Below are 22234 nucleotides of genomic sequence, written 5' to 3' on the forward strand. Positions count from 1 at the left end.
GTTATTGCGGCACAGTGTTGGTCAAGATATACGGACTGCATTAAAAAAATAGTGGTTAACCGCGACTGAATGAAACCAGTGACGTATGGTTTGCCGTCATGTGGTGCTCCTTAGAATATTTCTTATATTGCGCTTAATTATGTAATTAACTAAGATCTATTACGCAAGGAAATTACATGCACTTTAGCGCCGAGTGCGTTTTGCTACGCTGTAGAGGGCATTCCAAAACGACCGATCCAATTTTTTGTGGCAACGTGCATATTGGGGGGTGATTTTTTTCCGGCGTTTAAAGAGAGTCCGCGAAATATGTAATGAAACCACGTGACTAAGCGCATGCGCTACCGTAAAGAGAACGCTGAGGTATACGCGTAAAAGCATAAAAAAAAGAAAGCCTAAAAAAGAAGTATTCACCGGGAGCCTCGCGTGAGCAGTTATCTCGGCCAGACATCTCATCCGGAATGCCGGAGAGCGGTCTGGCCAGTTGTCTAGCAAAATTGTCGAGTCATTGCCAGCCGAGCAAATAGGTGGCCGTCTTCGAGATAAGGCTGACGTATGAGCGCACTCGATTCCAGATACCGAGGTGATGCGACAGTCTCAGGGTGTGCTTCTTGTGTTTTCTTTAGTTGTGCGTCACGACATACGTCAAGGCGCGAATTTCAAATTCTTTAAGGTTAATGCGCCACATGGTGGTGAACGGAGGGAAGGCAAACGAAATTTATCTAATTCGTAGGTATGGTTAGGTGACGCGAGCATCAAAACGAAAGAGAAGTAATTTGAAATGAAGTTAAGAGACACTATGTTATTTTCTATTCCTTTTCACTAAAGCAAAAAAAGTTTTGCGTGTAAAAGAAGTTATACTTTGCGACTCGGCCATATGACTCGGCTTTCTTGCGTCACCCAGCAGCGAGCCAATGGCAGGCCAGACATGCGACAGACGCACGACGGAAGCGTGCGCGGCCGCACGCGCGTTGGACGTGCTGTTTCTTGTTTTTTTTTTTTATTTCGCGTAAATCGCGCAAACTCTGCGACGTCTTTGCGGGTCCCTGCTGCTCTTCGGCGCGGCGCTCCTGCGGTATTTGACGACGGCAAGGTGAGAAATTTCGCTTGGCAGTGTACGCTGCCTTTCGAGCAATTGAGGCTTAGGTTAGGGCACGGCTGAGGCGCAGTTAGCGAAGGACAGGTCGGCCGCTGTCGCGCAGTTAGTTCGGCGTGCGCTGAATGTTAGCGGGACAATGTTTTTCTAGCGCTAAGTACCGTAAGACGCAACGGGAATGAAAAGGACACTGGATATGAAGTGGGCACGAAGTGACGCAGAGGACCGCTCCCCTGTGTCACCTCGTGTCCGCTTCATGCCCAGTGTCCATTTCATTACCCTTGCGTCGTACAGTACTTAGCGCGAGAAAAAGGAATACACACCAACTAGCCCAGTTCATAACACTTGCTGGGACAAGTTTTTTTTGTCGTTTTCTATGGCCCGCAACAATATCCAACTTATTTCGGGACTTCTTAGCGCATGCCGGCCGCCATGTGACGCAGTTAGCAAAAGATAGGTCGGCCGCCATGGCGCGGATAGTTTGGCTAGTACTGAATCTTACTGGGAAAAGCTTAGCGACAAGGTACTGAACCTTACTGGGGCAAAGCCGACGGTTTGTGTTGGAGTGTGCGCGCTTCTTCAATTTGGAATATGGTCTTTGCTCTCTACATCACGTTTTCATTTATTGCGACAGCAGTTGTATGGACATTCCAGGCGCATTTCAGTCGTCGTTGCCGTGATGTTCCGTATGAAGTCCAAGTCTGATAACATCGTAGCCGCGCGCCGTGTGCTGCGGGGGCGAGTGAATGCGTGCGAGAATGAGCCAAGGATGGCGGCTCGATTGGGCGCATGCGAGGAAGGAAGGCGGATATAAAGCGCGCCACATTCAGTCACGCGCTAGGCACAGGGACGGGCAAAGGGCGGCGGGGGTTGCGTTCTACCTTGGCGGCGGCTGCATAAGTCGCAGCTGAGCGCGGGCCCTATCTCGAAAGCGATCTGTAATGGGAACAGTCGAGGCCTGCTAAGGGCAGATAACTTTGCGTTCCCTGCGTTCTCGCCGCGTAGTTCGCGTTGAAGCGATAGGCAGCACGCGGGTCATTTCACTCTGCTGCAGCTGCCGCTATTTCAAACGCCAGCGTTTTGACAGCCAGTGTCAGCGGTCGTCGAGTGAGACGTGTTAATGTTTGCCCGTGCGCGAGTGGCTCTATGCATGTATGGGATTCTTTAAAGGTGTACACGGCCGATAAAACTATCTTCGTATAGCTGTCTAGTAATTGCTATCAAATTGGATGCTTCGCCTTGCGGATGAGTATTTTTTTTTTTTTTTTGGCAAGATGAACCGATGAGGTAATTCATTCTGCGTGTCTTTTCCCGTATCCCAAATTAGTGGCGCCGTTCTTGATGAAATAAAATTATCTTGAAATTGGTTTGTGAAGGGGTTCCAGGAACGGAATTCTAGGAACGGTATTTGTTTCCTTGTACCTTGTATTGTACTACAAAGAAAACGTTATTTGAACGAACTGCTCTGCCGATAGGAATATTGCAGCGGTCTTGTGAAGTTCAATGAAGGCGCTTTCATCTCGTTCCGGTAGCTAGTCGAGAAACGACGAAGCAGTTCCCTTTCCTAAAGATGACGATAGTACGTACTGCAAAATACAGATAAGGCCTCTGTCGGGCGTTCTGCTGGTCATCACAATGTCACGCGCATGCTATAGTATCACAGGTGGCAAAAGGCTGTTTCGCTCTCTCACGATTTCTTTATCAATACGGCAAGTTGGGCGAATCGGCAGGCTAGCATCGTCCAGCTCAGCGTCTTTGTCGTCATTCTGTCGCGCTGTTTGATTTCTGCGTTTGGACGTTGCCTTCGCCGCAGTAGAAGGCGCTGTAGCCTGCACTGTTATCGCGGCTTGCATTTACCTTGGCTGCCATTTTGCCATATGTCGGTGCATGTGGTTGCGTGCAAAAATGCCCACCTGCTTTCGTAAATAGCATAAGCTTCTGCGGTGACGCCGCACCTCGCGCCGCTTTTTCGGAAGGACCACAGAGTGACTGAAAGAATGCTGGCTGCTCATTTATGTAGGACGTTCCTGGGGCTCGTGGTTCGACCAAAGCAGAGATGGACAGCCGGGCCAAGCTGCGTTTTCCAGCAGACGAGGTGAGACCACTTCAAGCAACGGTATTGACGTAATTACGCACAGTCAGCATTTCGCGTAGCAGCTATGCAAAGTGTCTTCCGCTCATTTCTGCACGAAAACGATTTTTTCCTGCTCGGAGAAGTACGCGTGCCAATCGTTAGACAAGTGAACTACAGCCGACAGTTCAATGCAGCGCGCCAATGAATTTAATGTCGTTGCGTTGAAAAAAGCCTGTTCGTTCCACATTCCGAAACGTAAATCAAAACGTGAAAAAAGCGCGTTCAGTTGCTATTGCAGGCAGCTTTAAGTTTGCCGGCATTTTGCCATGGTTTTGCAGGTTTCTGTCGTGGCACCGTCGGCAGAAAACATGCCGAGTCAGGGATACGCCAAGAAAGAAAGATTATGCAGATTCAAGGCACATGTTTGAATGTATTTGAAGCGAACCCTTATATTTGTCTTGTCAACTCATGGCGTTGCGTACAGTTAATTTGATCCTATGCAATGAGTAAATCGATGCTATGTTTATACAGAACATTTGCCTCGTACGATATTTAGTCGTGCTCTATACCGTTCAGAAGCTATTCCGAGACGCGAACAGCAATTGACACGTATGCACTTTGTTGGACGTTTCCCTATCAATGTCACGAAGACGATGTGAGATGCGTGACAAGGGAAGAATGCTGTTTACAAGTAGTGCTCAGAGTTCTGGGAGACATTTGCCATGACGCTTCGTTGTTGCCTCGAAACGTCGCTAATATGGGCGTATTCGAGACAGTTGTAATCTCGCAAGAAAGCGCGGTTCAGCAGCTCTGCCTAGAGACGGTCATGTGCATAAACCCTTGCAATTTTTAAAATATCGCGCGACCGAAAAGCCGATCAGCGCCGTACCACGAGGCGTATCGGCGAAATGATCAAGTGTATGCGCATGACTGATAAGCAAAGCCGAGTGAGTCTCCTCGGCTAGCTGTTCTAGTAGGCTCAATCAGCCCTTGTGCTTTCTGCTGCATTATCTGTTGCTTTTTTTTGTGAACGCCTAACACAATCACGTGGAGAGTGGGAGCATCGAGGAAGACGAGACATGCCCACAGATGTTGTTTCTGGACTAGATACGAAATGGAACTGTATCGCGCCATCTGGCACAGTAAAGAGCTGTTGTGATCGCAGCATCGGACAATACATAACGCATATATACAGCCTGTCTCAGCAGTGACTTTCGCGCTGGGTTTAGAATGCCTCCTCGAGTGCCAAAAGAAATCTGAGAGGCTGCGGTATGTATGTCGCTGCACAGTGCATCCCAGGGAGATTGCAAGCACAGTAGATATGACGCAACCCACTGTTAATCGTGCAGGCGTTCAGAGATACAGGTGCATTGGTGATGCAGCAAGAAATCTGTCCATCATACTACTGAACAAGAGGACGCTGCCTAGGCTGCCGTTGCTGATGCTAGTCCTTCCACGACAGCTGGTCAGGTCAGAGATGCGGTCGGCTTCGACGTCACCGCAGAGATGGTTCGACAACGGCCTTTTCGAAGTATTTCAGGGAACCTAAGTGCTGCCAAGAAGTCGCAGTTTCCGATGAGGCGAGGGCAGACAGGTCCGCGTTCGCTCCAGCCCATCTTCACTGGATTGCAGATGACTGACGAAACTTTGCTTTCCTTGACTAGACCACGTTTTGTACCCAGTGCAGCCAAAAACAGGTCAGTCGACCAGACCTCAGGAGGTGCATATTATTTCCGAGTTTTATTAAGTTTAATCCCGCCCGTTTCCATGCATCCTGCTTACTGTAATTGTATAGTGATCCGTCTTTACGACATCATGCCCATAGAAACATGCGTCGAAAAGCGCTGTAATTTTGCATCTAAGTAATCGATAATATTCAGGTAAGACCCCCTCCACTTCACTTTCATTTACTTAAAGACCCCTCACTGAGTGGATTACATAAGGGGTGGGGTTCACAAATGTTTATTCTAATTGGTGGCCACATGAGTTCAATGAATAATATTAAGTTTATCCGCAAACGTCAATGAACAGGTCGTTTCGGCTATGTGACGGGCGAGGCCTTTCCAGTCGGTTGATGATCGGCAGAAGAAAGATGCAGAGAAGGTAGTAGTCTACGTTCAGCAAATCGGGGCCAATGGGCGCAAGAGTGTCAACGTTTGGGGCATAACCAAGGATGGCCTTCAATCTCTACGCAGGACTCAAGGACGAATGTGCATTGAGGCCAGCATAGCAATCAAGGCCTGCTTCCCTGTGTTCTAGGTCGTCATTTTCCAGCCGGACACTGCTGGCATCGGCAAGACTTGTCACCCGCCCACACGTCACGCTCTCTGCGAGCGAAATTGCAAGATCTCGGCGTCATGACACTGTAGGTTGGCGGCCGTTAGCAGCACATACGAATACTATTCAAAACATTTGGGGCATAAGGAAACTCAACCTGTCAAGGATGTAGGCCCATCACGCAAGTTGTGACGAATTGTGGGCTGCGAATGAACAGTGGGAGGCCCTGAAAATGGAACCCCGACACCGTTCCAGCACTCTACGACTCGCTGCCGCGTCGTGTTGCCGAGTTCGTCTACTCTGCCGGTGACCTTTCTTCGTATTGACAGATCATACAAATACACAAAATGAAGCATTCTCTCCATTTTTTAGGTTCAATAAACAGCAAAATAAAGTTATTTGTCATGACTTTGTGTCTCCATCAATGTCATCGTGGTCGCAGTGGCTAAAGCACAATGGATAAAGCAAAATCTTATATAACGAAGTCCGCAAATGAATTGAGGTGTCCTAATACGTGCATATTTTATTCTCCGCGAAAGCATGCGTAATTATAATAAAAACCGTGCAAATTGGCAAGCTTTAAAACAGATTAAGTGGAGGCAAGCACGCCTAGCTGTGGGCGTGCGTCGTTGCTGTGTTGCGTCGCTGCTCCTCGTTGCTTTAAGCAATTGCCTGTGCAAGGCGTCCATAAGAAATAAAAAAATAAAAGGAATCAATAACGCAGCAGAAAGCACGGGGCGATTCCGTCAAGCAGAACAGCGCAGTCGAGGAAACTTCCAGTGTACTGCGCTTTGCACGCACGCGCGTATACTCTTGCACATTTCACTGATTCACTCCTTTGCACGGCGCTGATTGGCGATCTCTCAATGTTCAAAAATTGCAAGGGTGTACTCTGTTGCAGTTACGTGCTTACGTCGGTGAGTATCTTTGAAAAGTAATCTTATCAGTAGGGTAAATAACAGTATCTTCGAAGTTCGTCGAGGCACTAGGTTAAAATTTAGAACAATCGTGTTTACGTGGCCCATGCTGCCTCCTGGGCGAGACCAGTGTTATCGCATAATATTTGTGGGCAATATGGAGATTCAGTCTTACGTTCACTTTTTGTACCTTTCGGTTCGGGCACTGTTTTTAATTCTCTTGACTACATTCTCTTTGAATTACTTGCTGACCCCAGGGATCTGTTACATTCTCTTAGCAACCTGTAATAATACTACTAATGACAATGATAATAATCAGTTAAATGCCCAGCGCTACATGATTACGCAACAATGGTGATGGCATGACGAGGCGATGGCTGTGTCGTCGGTGGCTTGACTTAAGTGCTGCGGCAGGAAAAATTTGCAGCGCGCGCTGTCCAAGGTTTATGGATGCAGTTTTTAGCTTTCTTTGCTTCTTTGGCCCATTTACCTTGATTATAGATGGTCAGTGGTCTGTAGTCGATGGTCGGGCTGATCAACAAAGTCTCGTTAGTTCGTTAGGTCACTCGTTCAGTCATCCGTTCATTAGTTCGCTCGTCCAGCCGTTTGTTCGTTGGTTCGTTGGCGATCATCGTAGATAGTTTCTGAAGTTTATTTTTCCCACAACACTTAAGTAGTTATGCCACCGTCGTCATTGTCGTCATCACATTCTCGTCATATCACCGTCGTTTTATAATCCTGTGGTTGTCAAGCTCAGAATGTCAGTGTCGTCGTCGAAACGTTTCACTGTCGCTATGCCATCGCTGTCGTTAATGTCATGCCTTCGTTGGCTTGATGCCTTCGTTGGTTTTGTCATCGCCGTCATGTTGGCGTCATAACCGAGCTTCGTCGCGATCGTCACTGGCATTGCCGCCGTGTTGCCGTCTTGCCGTAGTCGCCATCGTAACATTGTCGCAGTGTCAGCGCCACAGCTGTTGTATTGGCACCCTCGTAGTTATTGTTGTACTTTAAAGCCGTTGTCATCCTTCGCTTTGTCTGGCGTTCGTTGTGACTTCGACTTGTCATATTCTCTCTCTCTCTCTCTCACGCACGCACACACGCACGCACGCACGCACGCACACACGCACGCACACACACACACACCTTACGAGAAGAGGTTGAATTATCTTGGAACACGGCACGAAGGTTCCTTTTAGGTAGCGAGATAGGTAGGCATACAGACCCACATAGCGGAGGATAACGTAACCACCACCTAAACACCTTAAACAGTGTAGTAGGAGCAGCTTTAGTATGCGATTTCCACAGGTTGCGTATTTGTTCAGATGTGTATACTTTATACCAAAGCTTTAGTTATCTAACCTCATGTGTTTACGTGGCTTCTGCTGGTTGGTCGTTCGGCAACTAGGAGTGTGTGTGCGCGTGTGAAGTTTATATATATATATATATATATATATATATATATATATATATATATATATATATATATATATATATATATATATATATATATATATATATATATATATATATATATGTGTAACTTCACACGCATATGTATAGAATCACAGCATCCGGCACACAAATAGTTGAAATAGAAGCACGTAAGAAAATAACAGGACGTTATTGACGTTTCGGACGGGGCCTCGCCTTCATGGATACGTCATATATCCAGATATCTTAACATATAATATCTGGATATTATATGCATGCGCGAGTGTCACATGTGCTTCGCGTGGCAGTGCCTGCAAATGGCATATACATAACCCCAGTATACGGACCGGCAATGTAGTGCCAATGTGCACTTCTGTTCGATGTAATAAAAAGAGTAAATTCCTGCGTAATATCTTAACATATAATATCTGGATATTAGTATCTCTGAAGCACACATACGTCTTGATGAATTAGCATATTACAACGAATTGATTATTTAGTGCACTTGATGTTCTTTGAAATAGCTATTCGGCAGATTCAAATACGTGTGCGACTGGGACACGAGACATACACAATCCCAAATGTATATAAACATGTCATACTTCTCTGTGCACACAACAGTCATCACCAATTTTGCATCGACAAGCATCGAAAGACAGGGAGGTTAGCCAGTGAAAGTACCGGCTGGCTACCCTGTGTTGTGGAAAGGCGTAAAGGGAGTAAAGTGCGATCGAAGTAATAAAGGTACAGAAAGATTAGGAGAGAAGACAACGAGGCGATTAGTTATGTGCGCCCTAGTGGTATATTACACCCGTAAGTTCTCTTCCGCGGGCCTAGCTAATTAGGAACTTCACACAGCTCACGGTATGTTTGTCCGTCTGCTGGTCTGTTAGTCCTTATCTGATCTGTTCCACGCCAGCTTAGGGCACAGGGCAGTCCAAGGTGTGCTGCGTAGAGGATCGGGTTGCTCTGCTTAGGGAACAGGGTTCGTTATCAGCCTGCAGACCAACTTGTGTCACTTGAGTTTTAACGGTACGCGCCGCTCCTAAATGAACTTGTTTAACGTTATCTTTAGTCAGTGTGCATATTCCTTTAGGTATGCGCCGCTTCTATAATTTCTTTTTACGTCAACTAGGGCGACTGGGGTGCTCAAGTGGCCTGGTGTCTTGGTTCCCGCCCTGCAGACCTGGTGACGAGTATTGCTGCCCGTACAGCAGACTTAGAGGCCAGCTCTTCTATCAGCCTGGTGTCTTGCCGTCAACCTTGTGCCACCCGTTCTTGCGAAGTGGTATCTTGCTGTCAATTCTACGGGCCTAATGGCCAGCTGTTGTAAAGACCTGGTAGGATAGGATAGGAATAACTTTAATAAAGTGCCGGCAAACGACGATTTAACGAGTCGTGACGCTGGCCAAGCGTCGACCCGGGGTTATACTCTACTGTGCACTAGCACCTGGTATCTTTCAATCCACCTTGCCGGCTTAGTGATCAGCTGTTCTAGCGGCCTGATCTACCGCTTATCGGAAGATTGCACGTGCGTTAAGGAATCCCATGGGGCAAAAGTTTATTTCTATCATAGTTTCTTTACAAAAACGGCAAGTTGGGCGAATCGGTAGGTCAACATCCTCGAATGCCTGGGTAGTGTGCATTGAGTGCTCGTTAGAAAACCCCCAGGTGGTCGAAATTAAACCGGAGTCTGGCACTACGCCGCGCCTCATAATCATATCTTGGATTTTGCACGTAAATTTGAATTGGAATTTTTGGCTTGGTTTAGGCAGCTCGGGAACTCGTAGCCGAGTCAAGTTTCGTGTCCCAGTTGATGAGGTGAGCACAATGCTTGCAACTGTTCTGACGTAATTACGCTCAATCAACCTTTTGTGTAGCCACTATATGCGAAGTTCTATCACGCTGCTTTTTTGCTGTAAGCGCTTTATTTTTTGGTGCCTGTGAAGTAGGCGCATCAATGGATAGTCAAATGCACTACACCTTCTTGTTCAGTGCAGCACGTCGCTGAATTTGATGTTGACGCGTAGAAAAAGTAACCTGTTCTTTCCGTATTACGAAACGCTATTCCAAACTGATAGTGAATTCAAAGAATACTGCGGGCAGCTAAGCTATACATCTGCCGAGCTATACATCTCCGGAGCTTTCGCCTTCCTACTGATTGCTTTCGTGGCACCATCGGTGGGAAAAAATTTTGAATCGGTAATACGCCGAAAAACGTGAGTCATGCAAAACAATAATAATAATCTTCAAGACTCACATTGAAATCTGTTTGAAGCAACGCTTTCTTTATTAAACGCTATACAACTAACGGAGACGTTGAATTTTATTCATACAATGAGTAAATTCATGGGTAAATGAGTAAATGAGTAAATTCATTCATGCATCTCGTACAATATGTATATTGTTGCGTCGCAGCGTTGGCAAGCTATTCCGAAATGCAAACACCAAACCAGATGGGTGCACAGTGTTAATGTCTGTGTATCGATGCGACGAGGACAAGTGTGATGTGTGTTGCTTTTCGAGTAGAACGGTAACGACAAGGGTATGCAGTGAAAAGTACGACATATTCGTATTCATATGTACTCGGGTCGTATTAGAGACGCTCGTAATCTTGAGATAGCGTGGTTTTGCAGCTTTGCGAACGTGGTCCCAGAGGACCATGTATCCTCTGCTGTATAAGCTACGTCCTCAGGCCTCTGAATATCTGAAAAGCGATCGTATCATTATGGGAAGGAAGAGATTCTTCGCCGTAGGTCGAAACACTAGAAAAAAATTTAGAACGATCGAGGGTACGTGGCCATGCTGCTTTATTGGTGAGGCCAGTGTATCGCATAACATTTTGTTTCCTCATTTCTTTGTGGAGAACTTTTGAAACATTTGTGTTCAATACTGACCTTCTGTCTTGTGTTCACGTCTGTTTGTAGCTTCCGGAAACTCCATTTTCACTTCTTTGTCGTTTTATACTCAGTTATTTTCTTACATTCTGTTAACAACCTATAATAATATAACAATAGTAATATTAATAAAATACCATTACTACTACTAATAGGCGTCAGGGACATTCTGAGGACAACAAGATTGCGACACAACGACGCTGACATGATGACGGGGTGATGACTATGTCGTCGGTGGCATAACAAAACATTTGTGGGAGGAGAAAATGGCCACTTTAGGCAGGAATAGCGCATGCGTCGTCATGGAGGATGATGCTTAACAGCGGTAGGGGGCGACAACGGCAGTGTGCACTGTAGAATGCGTCTGGTTGCAACTTTTACACGAATAGCTTTCTTTCCCCTTTCGACCGTTATCGTCGTTGTTCGGTGGTCGATGATTGGTTTTCGGGTTCGGCAAAGAAAACGTTCGTTCTTAGTTCGTTCGTTCGTTTTTTTTTCAATCATTCATTCAGTCAATGGTTCGTTCGTTCGTCAGTTCGCTCCTGCAGTCTTTCGTTTGTTCATTCCTTCACTCTTTTGTTTGTTTGCTCCTTCAGTCATTCGTTACGTTCTTAGTTCGGGCTATTTATACGCTGATACTCATCGCCGATGATTTCTGCATTTTCTTCCTGCCACAGCAGTCAAGCACTTCTGCGACTGACGTCATAGTCACAATCACATCGTCATGATGTCGTCGTGACTTTGTAATCTTGTAGCTGTCATGCTCAGCATGTTGGTGTCATCGTCATCTTCTTTGTCATTGTCGTCATGCCGTCATGCCGTCATCGTTTCCGTATCTCATTGTAGCCTTTACGGTGCTGTATTCTATAAGCCCCTGAAGTGCTTGTCATCGCCGTCATGTTGACGTCATAATCAAGCTTTGTCGCTGTCGTCATGACCGCGTCGACCGCGCGTTCGTCTTGCAGTGTTAGTCCTTGCGGCATCGTCGCAGTGTTTGTGCTATCGCTGTCACCATGGCGTCGCCGTCATTTTTGTCCTCCTTCAACGCCGTTTTCATTCCTGAGGTTGTGTGGACGTCGTCGTACTATTGCCTTCGTATACTCCCTCTCTCTCTCCCTCTCTCTCTCTCTCTCTCTCTCCCTCCCTCCCTCCCTCCCTCCCTCCCTCTCTCTCTCTCTCTCTCTCTCACACAGGCCAGATGAGCGCACACTCATGTGCACACACACTCACACACTGTTATTAATTAGGTTTCGAGATTAGTAGGCACGCAGGCAAGCGGCAACCCGCCGAGCAGATAACCTTAAGTACCTAAACAGTGCAATAGGAGCAGCTTTGATATTCACATCTCTCAGCTTTCGGAATTATTTAGATATGTATTTTAAAGCAAATCTTCCACTGCCCACTCGCCCGGGTTTAACGGGGCTGCTGCTGCTGAGGCGGTCGGCAGGGCGGACATATTTGTGGATATATGTATAGAAAACTAATATCGGGTGATCATTTTTATATTTTACAGAACTTTTAGGCATCGCCCGCGGCAGATGGTGAAACCCATGCCATCCTAAAAATTGGTTCCTAGTGGATATGCCTTGCAACCTAATCTGAACATGTGCCATAAACTGATCTTCGTGAACTTTCGCCGATTAGTTGATTGTATGTCGGTTTTTTGTGAAATTATTGTCAGCTTCTTGAAGCACTTGAGATGGCGGAATAAAATTACGCTATCTACCACAAGAGTTTTTTAGAAATTCTGTAAAACGTACGAATGATCACCCCGTATGTGTGTCGAGTGCAGGCACCATCAAACAGGCTTATATAACCTCTGTATGCGGATCAATAACGTAGTAGTAAGATAGTAGTGATTAGAGTAAATTCCTACATAACACCTTAACATCTAATACATGCACTCAAATATCCTTGAAGTTCACAGACGTCGATATGATTGGCACATTATATTTTAGTGATAACTTAGGGAACTTGATTGATTATATGACACTGTGTATGCGCCACTCGGCGTGTCAATTCTCGGCCGAACCCCCAGAATCTGTGTGGTACAGAATCCTTAATATAACTAGACATGCGTAATACCTCTTTGTGCATACACATTTTATCGCCATATTTCCCTCGAGAAGCATAAGAAAATTTTTGACCATGTGACATCGCTGCGTTGATGTTTGACGCTGTGTAGCTACTTGATTTAGTGCTTGAATTGCAGCATAGCTTGTGAATATTTATGTATGTATTTATTTATTTATTTATTTAATTATTTATTTATTTATTTATTTATTTATTTATTTATTTATCCATCATACCTTACAGGCTTCTGTATGGAGCATTGACTAAGGGTTAACATGATAAAATAAGCAAGCAAACGCATCCAAATGCAGAGTAACAATATTTGCGAAGCTGTACTGCAACATAAAAAATGTTTCATGACCGCAGCCATACCCAAGGAAAAAAATATAGCGGTCATCACCATCAGCCTATTTATGTGCTCTCCCAGAGATTTTCATAACCTTTGACTTGCGCCAGCTGATTGCATCTGAAGTCTGCCCCCCAACTTTCTTTTTTTGTCACACCACCTAATCTCCTGCGGTTCTCGACTGCACTTCTCTTCCCTTGGCACCCAGTCTGTAAACATTAATGCACCTCCCGTTATCTCCCCTACGCATTACGTGGACCGCCCAGCTCCACATTTTCCTCTTAATGTTTGCGCATATATTGGCTGCCCGATGTTTGCTAACTAATCCACATCTCATTCTTCTTGTCTCTGAACAATATTCCTATCATTTTTCCTCACAAGTTTGTTAATCCCCAAGTGGGCTCCTTATATTGGTGCCCATACCCCTTGCAAGGGGATAGCGGTAAGCTGTTATGATTTCGCAACGCGTACCGTATAGGATCCAACTGATCTTACTTTGCTGTAAATTTACTTGCCGTGATCAAAGTAAGTTAGGCTATCACATTTTCTTAATGCACATTGATATTCAACCTTCGTCTTAATCTGTCGGCTGAGCTACACCATAGCAGTCATGCATTACGTTACTTACGAATTCCAATAATCGAAAATGAATTGCATAGCGTAATGATATTCACGTTATAATTTTGGCACCAATAATCTCGTAAGATTATAGCCACGACTTGATCCTTTTAGCGAATCTTATCACAAGCGCTGCAGTCCTTAATGTGGAATAGGTGGAAGGTGAACTCTGTTATTCGACAATCGGGGATCACGTAAGCAAATCCGCGAAGTGCGTTAAGCAAGGTCTAATGAGCGTAAGCAATATGTCAGACGAATATGTTGCCGTCCAGCTTCCAGGCGCACAGTCATCGTCGAAATTTGAGACTCACAGGAATCTTGCCTATTCATAATAAATAAAATGAGAGAGCTATTTGAGGTAAACTACGGCGCTTCGGTTTGTGATGTGTTAGCATCGCAGGGTTTCGGTTGTCTCCTGTCAGGAGTTGCGGTATCGTGGCCTTTGCGGAATTGGGGCTTAGGCCCTTCTTCCCAACCTACTATATTGCGCTTTGTTCGTGCGTTTTGCTTTTTTCTCTAATGAGAGAAAGTATATATTTGCGACTTTTTGATAATGATTAATTTGTTGGTAGCTGGTGCTGTCCTTGCGTGCTTCGATCGGGTTCGCCTGTTTCGTGCACACGACCGAGGGCGGGTTCTGGCGCTCTGCAAAGCGGGCTATCTTTCGCGAGGTGTCAAGAGTGCTGTCGGCTGTATACATCATTGAGTCCGGGGTGTGAGTCTCGCGAAAGTGTCAACTATCTCCATAATTGGTCGCTCCATAATACACACCTAAATTTGCAACGTGCAAACAGCAAAATAAAAAGATATGATCAATGGCGGACACATTTAGGACTTGCCGTTGGGTCCTTTCGTCGCTAGGTTGCAGCTGACGCAGTCACGCGCAACCTAGTACAAGTAACGAAGTCTTTCTCTGCGCCACAAATAAAAAAGAACGAAAAGAACTGATGGCATATTGAGTTACACTTCTCGGAGTACCCAAGACAATTGACGACTGAAATTTTGTGGGAGATCACTGCGGCGTTTGACGTAGTGATCAGAGTAGAACCTCATGGTTTCCTGTGCCCACCTTTGTCTGTGTGCTCCTCACATACGCGTTTAATGTTTTCTTTTTTCCTTTATTTATTTCATCGGTACCACCAACGAACGGCACGAGATCGTCCTGATTGTGTCGTGGACCCATCTGTCAAGCAGTGACATTGCTGGCTTTTCCTGCATTGTCACCAGGACCAGCGTGGGAAGCAGCACGATGGCCCACTCTACCAGCCGCACCAGCAGGGCTAGCGCATCGAAGACGCGACTTCTTGCGTCCTAATCTTTCCGAATACTTTCACTCTGCAAAGGTAATTTCGTAAAAACAATTTCGCCCACACTCGAGGACGCCAACGGTTCCTATGACGCTTAGGAAGGTAGCGTGAAGAAGACGCTATAATAAAAAAAAACATAATTAGTGCAGTCACAATTATGATAATCGAATCTTGTGATTAAAAATTAATACGCTAACTGGGTACGCTTGAGTTGACCCAGTGAAGCATCGCATGAGGAACAGGATACAAGTGGCAGAAGTACGTTCCCTAACAATTAAATGTTAATTGAAAATTAGCGTGAGAGCACGTGCGTTGTACACAGTATGAATTTGACTCAACTTTCCAATAAACATTCAGTTCTCAGACATGATTCGTGTGCGCTACTTCAGTGGCTATATTTTCACTCCAGCACCCCCGCAGAAACGTGTCTTCTCGATGTACTTCGCATTGCTATCGTATACTCTTATACCGATTGTAAAAATTTGTCTGAAGCTTCCCATTAAGCAGTCTCCCAAAATCCCCGAGTTGTTTTGGAATATTCTACACCATAATTTAGATCTGCAGCAAAAGGAAGCACATTAGGCACATTACGTCGATGGCGACGCAAGCCAGTTCGAAGTTATAAAACTGCCATGCGTGCTTACCATTGGCCGTTGTATTAATCGAACCCGCACATTTTCGAACGAAAACACAAAAACTAAGAAATGACTGAGTTGGTCCCGTGTTCGTTTTCAGGCAACGGGTCGGAATTTATTGAGCAGACTGACTCAATACTGATAGCATAAGATAACGGCACAACGCTGCCTACAACGATATTAGTTCTGTGCACTGCGGTGTGTTAGAGTTGTAACTTGCAATCAGTGTGGGTTGTATTTTTGGAAACTTCACCTAGTTCGCGATACGTTTGTTTGTTTCTTAATCTGTATTTTGCATGTTTCACGCCAATATGGTTCATGGAGTAGTCCAAAGTCTAGTCTAGAACGTCGAGCTGCTGTGCTGACGGAACAGGTTTCGTTACCAATTTTCAGACCAACCTGCGTTCCTGAGTAGCCGACCTTTGTATGCACTCGTCAATGAACTCTATCTTTAGTCACGGTGCATGTTCCGCTAGGTATACGACGCCCTTGAATGAATTTTCTTCGCGCCAACAATGAACACTGGGCTGTTCTAGCGGCCTGGTGACGTGGTGGCCAGCACTTCTTGAGCACAGCCATCTCGATGCCCACGCTGTGGGCCAGCTGGTCAGCTGTTCAATCGGCCTGGTGTCTTGGTGCCTGCACTGCAGACTTCGTGATCTCTGTTCTGGAGGCCTGGTGACTCCCCATGCTGTGGACCTGGTGGCCAGCTGCTCTAGCTACCTGGTATCATGCTGCCCGCTCTGCTCGCCTGGTACCCAGGACTTTTAGCGGTCTGGTATATTGCTGCCCGCCTTGCGGACCAAGTGGATGGCAGTCCTGGCAGGCAGCCTGGTTGTTGCCTGTCCTGTGGGGCTGCTGGCCAGATATTCTGGCGACATGGTCTGCTGCTGATCAAAAGATCGGGCTTGCGGTATAGACACGCATCAGAAAAAATGTTGTTTCTTTCTATTACAATTTCTTTATAAAGAATTGCTGGTTGGGTTAGTTGGTGGGTTAACATTTCCAAATTAGCGACTCTGCTGACTTCGTTCCTTTGTTTAGTTACGGCCATTTCCCTGTATATAAATGTTGCGCTCGACTCAATTATCGGTTATGTAGGCAACCCCGATATCGCGGCATGCTTTCGCCTAGGCTACCGTTTTACCTTTGTCTATGCCTGCACTTGCACGCAAGAGTGCTTACCTGCTTTGCGCTGTATAAGATGAATGACCCGTACCAACTAGCTCGCGCCCAAACCCTTCTGAAACTTCACTCTATTCGTGATAGGTTTGTCTGTCTGTCTTGTGGCTTGTTAATCCGTATCTGACTTCTTTAACTCAACCTTAGGTCAGGGAGTAGTCCACGGTCTGATGTCTAGGACACCGGGAAGCTGCGCTAAGTGAACAGGATTCGCGACCAACCTTCAGACCAACTTGTGTCACTGAATTTGTGACAGTGTGTGCCGCTCTTCAATGAACTTATACTACGCTATCTTGGGTCACTGCATATGTGCCATTAGGTGGGTGGCGCTCATGAACGAACCTTTCTTCACGCTAACTAGGGTTACTGGGTTGTTCTAGCGGCCTGGTGTCTTAGTCCCTCGCCTGCAGGCACGGTGGCCAGCAGTTCCAGTGCACTGTTATCTTACTGCCCGACCTATGGACCTGGTGGTCAGCTCGTCCATCAGCCTGATGTCTCGCTGCCCGCTTTGCCGATCAGGTGACCCTCCCGTTCTAGCGAAGTGGTATCATGCTGCCCACCCTGCAGATCTGGCGGCCAGCTGTTCCGGCAACCGGGTATATTGCTGCTCAATCTACGATCCTGATCAACAACTGTGGTAGCAACCTGCTGCGCCGATGCCCACCCTATAGGTACTGATTGGTAGCTGTTCTAGCTACGTGCTAGGTCGCTGTCCACCATACGAGTCTGGTGGCCTGCTCCTCTAGCTACCTGGTTTGCTGCTGATCAGAAGATCACGCGCACGCTAAAGAATACCAAGCGGCAAAATTCTGTTGATTTCTATCATAAATTCATTAAAAAACAGCAAGTTGGGCGAGGCGGTAGGTCAACGTTTTCGAAATAAGCAACTACATTGACATCAATCTTTTTGCGATGTTTCAGTATGGCTACTTCTTTCTATTTAAACACGGCCATTGTCCGTAAGAACGCGCGATTCAGCCAGCACATATATCTCAGATTCCTTTCGTGTCGGCTGACATTTTGATTATGTTAATTTCTGACCTGTTAGGAAAAGTGATAAAAATGGTGGAGCTAATATTATAAAAGCTAGAGGCTTCTCCTTTTTAAATGGTAAATAATTTGCGGAAATTCGTTTATGTATAGCGTAAATAATTGTCTCAGAAAGGGACTTTCAGGTGGGAATGATCTATGCGTTGAATCTGAGCTGTTAGGAAAAGCGATAGAACACAGTGGCCCTAATATTCTACAGGGCTAACGCGTTTTGCTTCTAACGGGGAAACTAATTTGCACAAATTCATTTATTCAACGCGTATATAATTGTCTGACAAGGAGACATGAGGGTGTGAATGATTATGCGTTGATTCGGCTCTCTTAGGAAAAGTGATAAAGAGGTGGCGGTAATATTCTAAACGGCTAGATCCTTCTCCTTATTACGTGGCAAATCTTTTGCGGAAATTCGTTCGTTAGTCGAGTAAATAATTGTCTCAGAAAGTGACTTTCAGGTGGTATTGATGTATGCGTTGAATCTGAGCTGTTAGGAAAAACGATAGAACACAGTGGCGCTAATATCCCAAAAAGCTAACGCTTTCTGCTTCTAACCAGGAAACTAATTTTTCGTAAATTCGTTTATTCATCGCTTCAATAATTGTCTGAAAAAGGGACTTGAGGGTGGGAATCATCTATGCGTTGATTCGGCGCTGTTAAGAAAAGTGATGAAGTGGTGGCGTTAATATTCTAAAGGCCTAGAGGCTTCTCCTTTTTACGTGGTAAATTATTTGTGGAAATTCGTTTCTTAGTCGAGTAAATAATTGTCTCAGAAGGTGACTTTCAGGTGGGATTGATCTATGCGTTGACTCTGAGCTGTTAGGAAAAGCGATAGAACACAGTGGCGCTAATATTCGAAAGGGCTAACGCGGCCTGCTTCTAACGGGGAAACTAATTTGGGCAAATTCGTTTATTCATCGCTTAAATAATTGTCTGAAGAAGGGACTTGAGGGTGAAAATGATCTATGCGTTGATTCGGCGCTTTTAGGAAAAGTGATAAAGAGGTGGCGTTAATACTCTAAAGGGCTAGAGGCTTCTCCTTTTTACGTGGCAAATTATTTGCGGAAATTCGTCTGTTAGAAGAGTAAAATAGTCTCAGAAGGTGACTTTCAGGTGGGATTGATTTATGCGTTGACACTGCGCTGTTAGGAAAAGCAATAGAACACAGTGGCGCTGATATTGTAGAAGGCTAAGGCGATATGCTTCTAACGGGGCAACAAATTTCCGTAAATTCGTTTATTCATCGCTTATATAATTATCTGAAAAAGGGACTTGAGGGTGGGAATGATCTATGCGTTGACTCGGCGCTGTTAGGAACAGTGATCAAGAGGTGGCGTTAATATTCTAAAGGGCTAGAATCTTCTCCTATTTACGTCGCAAATTATTTGTGGAAATACATTTGTTAGTCGAGTAAATAATTGTCTCAGAAAGTGACTTTGAGGTGGGATTGGTCTATGCGTTAAATCTGAGCTGTTAGGAAAAGCGATATAACACAGTGGCGCTAATATTCTAAAGGGCTAACGGGTTCTGCTTCTCACGGGGAAACTAATTTTTCGTAAATTCGTTTATTCATCGCTTGAATAACTGCCTGAAAAAGGTACTTGAAGGTGAGAATGATCTATGCGTTGAATCGGCGCTGTTAGGAAAAGTGATAAGGAGGTGGTGTTAATACTCTAAAGGATTAGAGGCTTCTCCTTTTTGGGTGGCAAATTATTAGAGGAAATTCGTTTGTTATTAGAGTAAATAATTGTCTCGGAAGGTGACTTTCAGGTGGGATTGAACTATGCGTTGACTCTGAGGTGTTAGGAAAAGCGATAGAACACAGTGGCGCTAATATTGTAAAGGGATAACGCGGTCTGCTTCTAACGGGGAAACTAATTTGGGCAAATTCGTTTATTCATCGCTTAAATAATTGTCTGAAAAAGGTACTTGAGGGTGGGAATGATCTATGCGTTGATTCGGCGCTGTTAGGAAAAGTAATAAAGAGGTGGCATTAATATTCTAAAGGGCTAGAGGCTTCTCCTATTTTCCTGGAAAATTATTTGTGGAAATTCGTTTGTTAGTAGAGTAAATAATTGTCTCAGAATATGACTTTCAGGAGGATTGATTTATGCGTTGACTCTGAGCTGTTAGGAAAAGCGATAGAACACAGTGGCGCTAATATTGTAAAGGGCTAACGCAGTCTGCTTCTAACGGGGAAACTAATTTGGTCAAATTCGTTTATTCATCGCCTAAATAATTGTCTGAAAAAGGTACTTGAGGGTGGGAATGATCTATGCGTTGATTCGGCGCTTTTAGGAAAAGTGATACAGAGGTGGCGTTAATACTCTAAAGGGCTAGAGGCTTCTCCTTTTTAGGTGGCAAATTATTTCTGGAAATTCGTTTGTTCGTAGAGTAAATAATTGTCTCAGAATATGACTTTCAGGTGGGATTGATCTATGCGGTTGACTCTGAGCTGTTAGGAAAAGCGATTGAACACAGCGGCGCTAATATTCCAAAAAGCTAACGCGGTCTGCTTCTAACGGGGAAACTAATTTGGGCAAATTCGTTTATTCATCGCTTAAATAATTGTCTGATAAAGGTACGTGAGGGTGGGAATGATCTATACGTTGATTCGGCGCTGTTAGGAAAAGTGCTAAAGAGGTGGCATTAATATTCTGAAGGGCTAGAGGCTTCTCCTATTTTCGTGGCAAATTATTTGTGGAAATTCGTTTGTTATTAGAGTAAATAATTGTCTCAGAATGTGGCTTTCAGGTGGGATTTATCTATGCGGTTGACTCTGAGCTGTTAGGAAAAGCGATAGAACACAGTGGCGCTAATATTGTAAAGGGCTAACGCGGTCTGCTTCTAACGGGGAAACTAATTTGGGCAAATTCGTTTATTCATCGCCTAAATAATTGTCTGAAAAAGGTACGTGAGGGTGGGAATGATCTATGCGTTGATTCGGCGCTATCTGGAAAAGTGATAAGAGGTGGCGTTAATACTCTAAAGGGCTAGAGGCTTCTCCTTTTTACGTGGTAAATTATTTGTGGAAATTGGTTTGTTAGTAGAGTAAATAATTGTCTCAGAATATGACTTTCAGGTGGGATTGATCTATGCGTTGACTCTAAGCTGTTAGGAAAAGCGATAGAACACAGTGGCGCTAATATTGTAAAGGGCTAACGCGGTCTGCTTCTAACGGGGAAACTAATTTGGGCAAATTCGTTTATTCATCGCCTAAATAATTGTCCAAGAAAGGTACTTGAGAGTGGGAATGATCCATGCGTTGATTCGGCGCTGTTAGGAAAAGTGATACAGAGGTGGCGTTAATACTTTAAAGGGCTAGAGGCTTCTCCTTTTTACGTGGTAAATTATTTGTGGAAATTCGTTTGTTAGTAGAGTAAATTATTGTCTCAGAATGTGACTTTCAGGTGGGATTGATTGATGCGTTGACTCTGAGCTGTTAGGAAAGGCGATAGAACACAGTGGCGCTAATATTGTAAAGGACTAACGCGGTCTGCTTCTAACGGGGAAACTAATTTGGGCAAATTCGTTTATTCATCGCCTAAATAATTGTCTGAAAAAGGTACTTGAGGGTGGGAATGATCTATGCGTTGATTCGGCGCTGTTAGGAAAAGTGATAAAGAGGTGGCATTAATATTCTAAAGGGCTAGAGGCTTCTCCTATTTTCGTGGCAAATTATTTGTGGAAATTGGTTTGTTATTAGAGTAAATAATTGTCTCAGAATGTGGCTTTCAGGGGGGATTCATCTATGCGGTTGAGTCTGAGCTGTTAGGAAAAGCGTTAGAACACAGTGGCGCTAATATTGTAAAGGGCTAACGCGGTCTGCTTCTAACGGGGAAACTAATTTGGGCAAATTCTTTTATTCATCGCTTAAATAATTGTCTGAAAAAGGTTTGTGAGGGTGGGAATGATCTATGCGTTGATTCGGCGCTGTTAGGAAAAGTGATAAAGAGGTGGCATTAATATTCTAAAGGGCTATAGGCTTCTCCTTTTTACGTGGAAAATATTTGTAGAAATTTTTTTTGTTAGACGAGTAAATAATTGTGTGAGAAAGAGACTTTCAGGTGTGAATGATCTATGCGTTGAATCTGAGCTGTCAGGAAAAGCGATAGGACACAGTGGCGCTAATATTCTAAAGCGCTAACGCGTTTTGCTTCTAACGGGGAAACTAATTTGCACAAATTCGTTTATTCATCGCGTAAATAATTTTCTGAAAGAGTGAATTGAGGGTGGGAATGATGTATGCGTTGATTCGGCGCTGTTAGGAAAAGTGATAATGAGGTGGCGTTAATATGCTAAAGCGCTAGAGGCTTCTCCTTTTTACGTGGAAAATATTT

The 22234-nt window shown here is 44.8% G+C and overlaps 1 long non-coding RNA gene across 1 annotated transcript; it reads left to right on the forward strand.

Moving 5' to 3' along the window:
* The first annotated feature begins 946 nt into the window (after positions 1-946).
* On the forward strand, positions 947-5852 carry LOC142559513 (uncharacterized). The gene is made up of 3 exons (XR_012823140.1): positions 947-1090; positions 3114-3188; positions 5363-5852. It is a non-coding gene; the product is annotated as an uncharacterized LOC142559513 (long non-coding RNA).
* The last annotated feature ends 16382 nt before the right edge of the window (positions 5853-22234 follow it).

Source organism: Dermacentor variabilis, chromosome 10 (assembly GCF_050947875.1).
Source record: "Dermacentor variabilis isolate Ectoservices chromosome 10, ASM5094787v1, whole genome shotgun sequence".
Classification (NCBI taxonomy): domain Eukaryota; kingdom Metazoa; phylum Arthropoda; class Arachnida; order Ixodida; family Ixodidae; genus Dermacentor; species Dermacentor variabilis.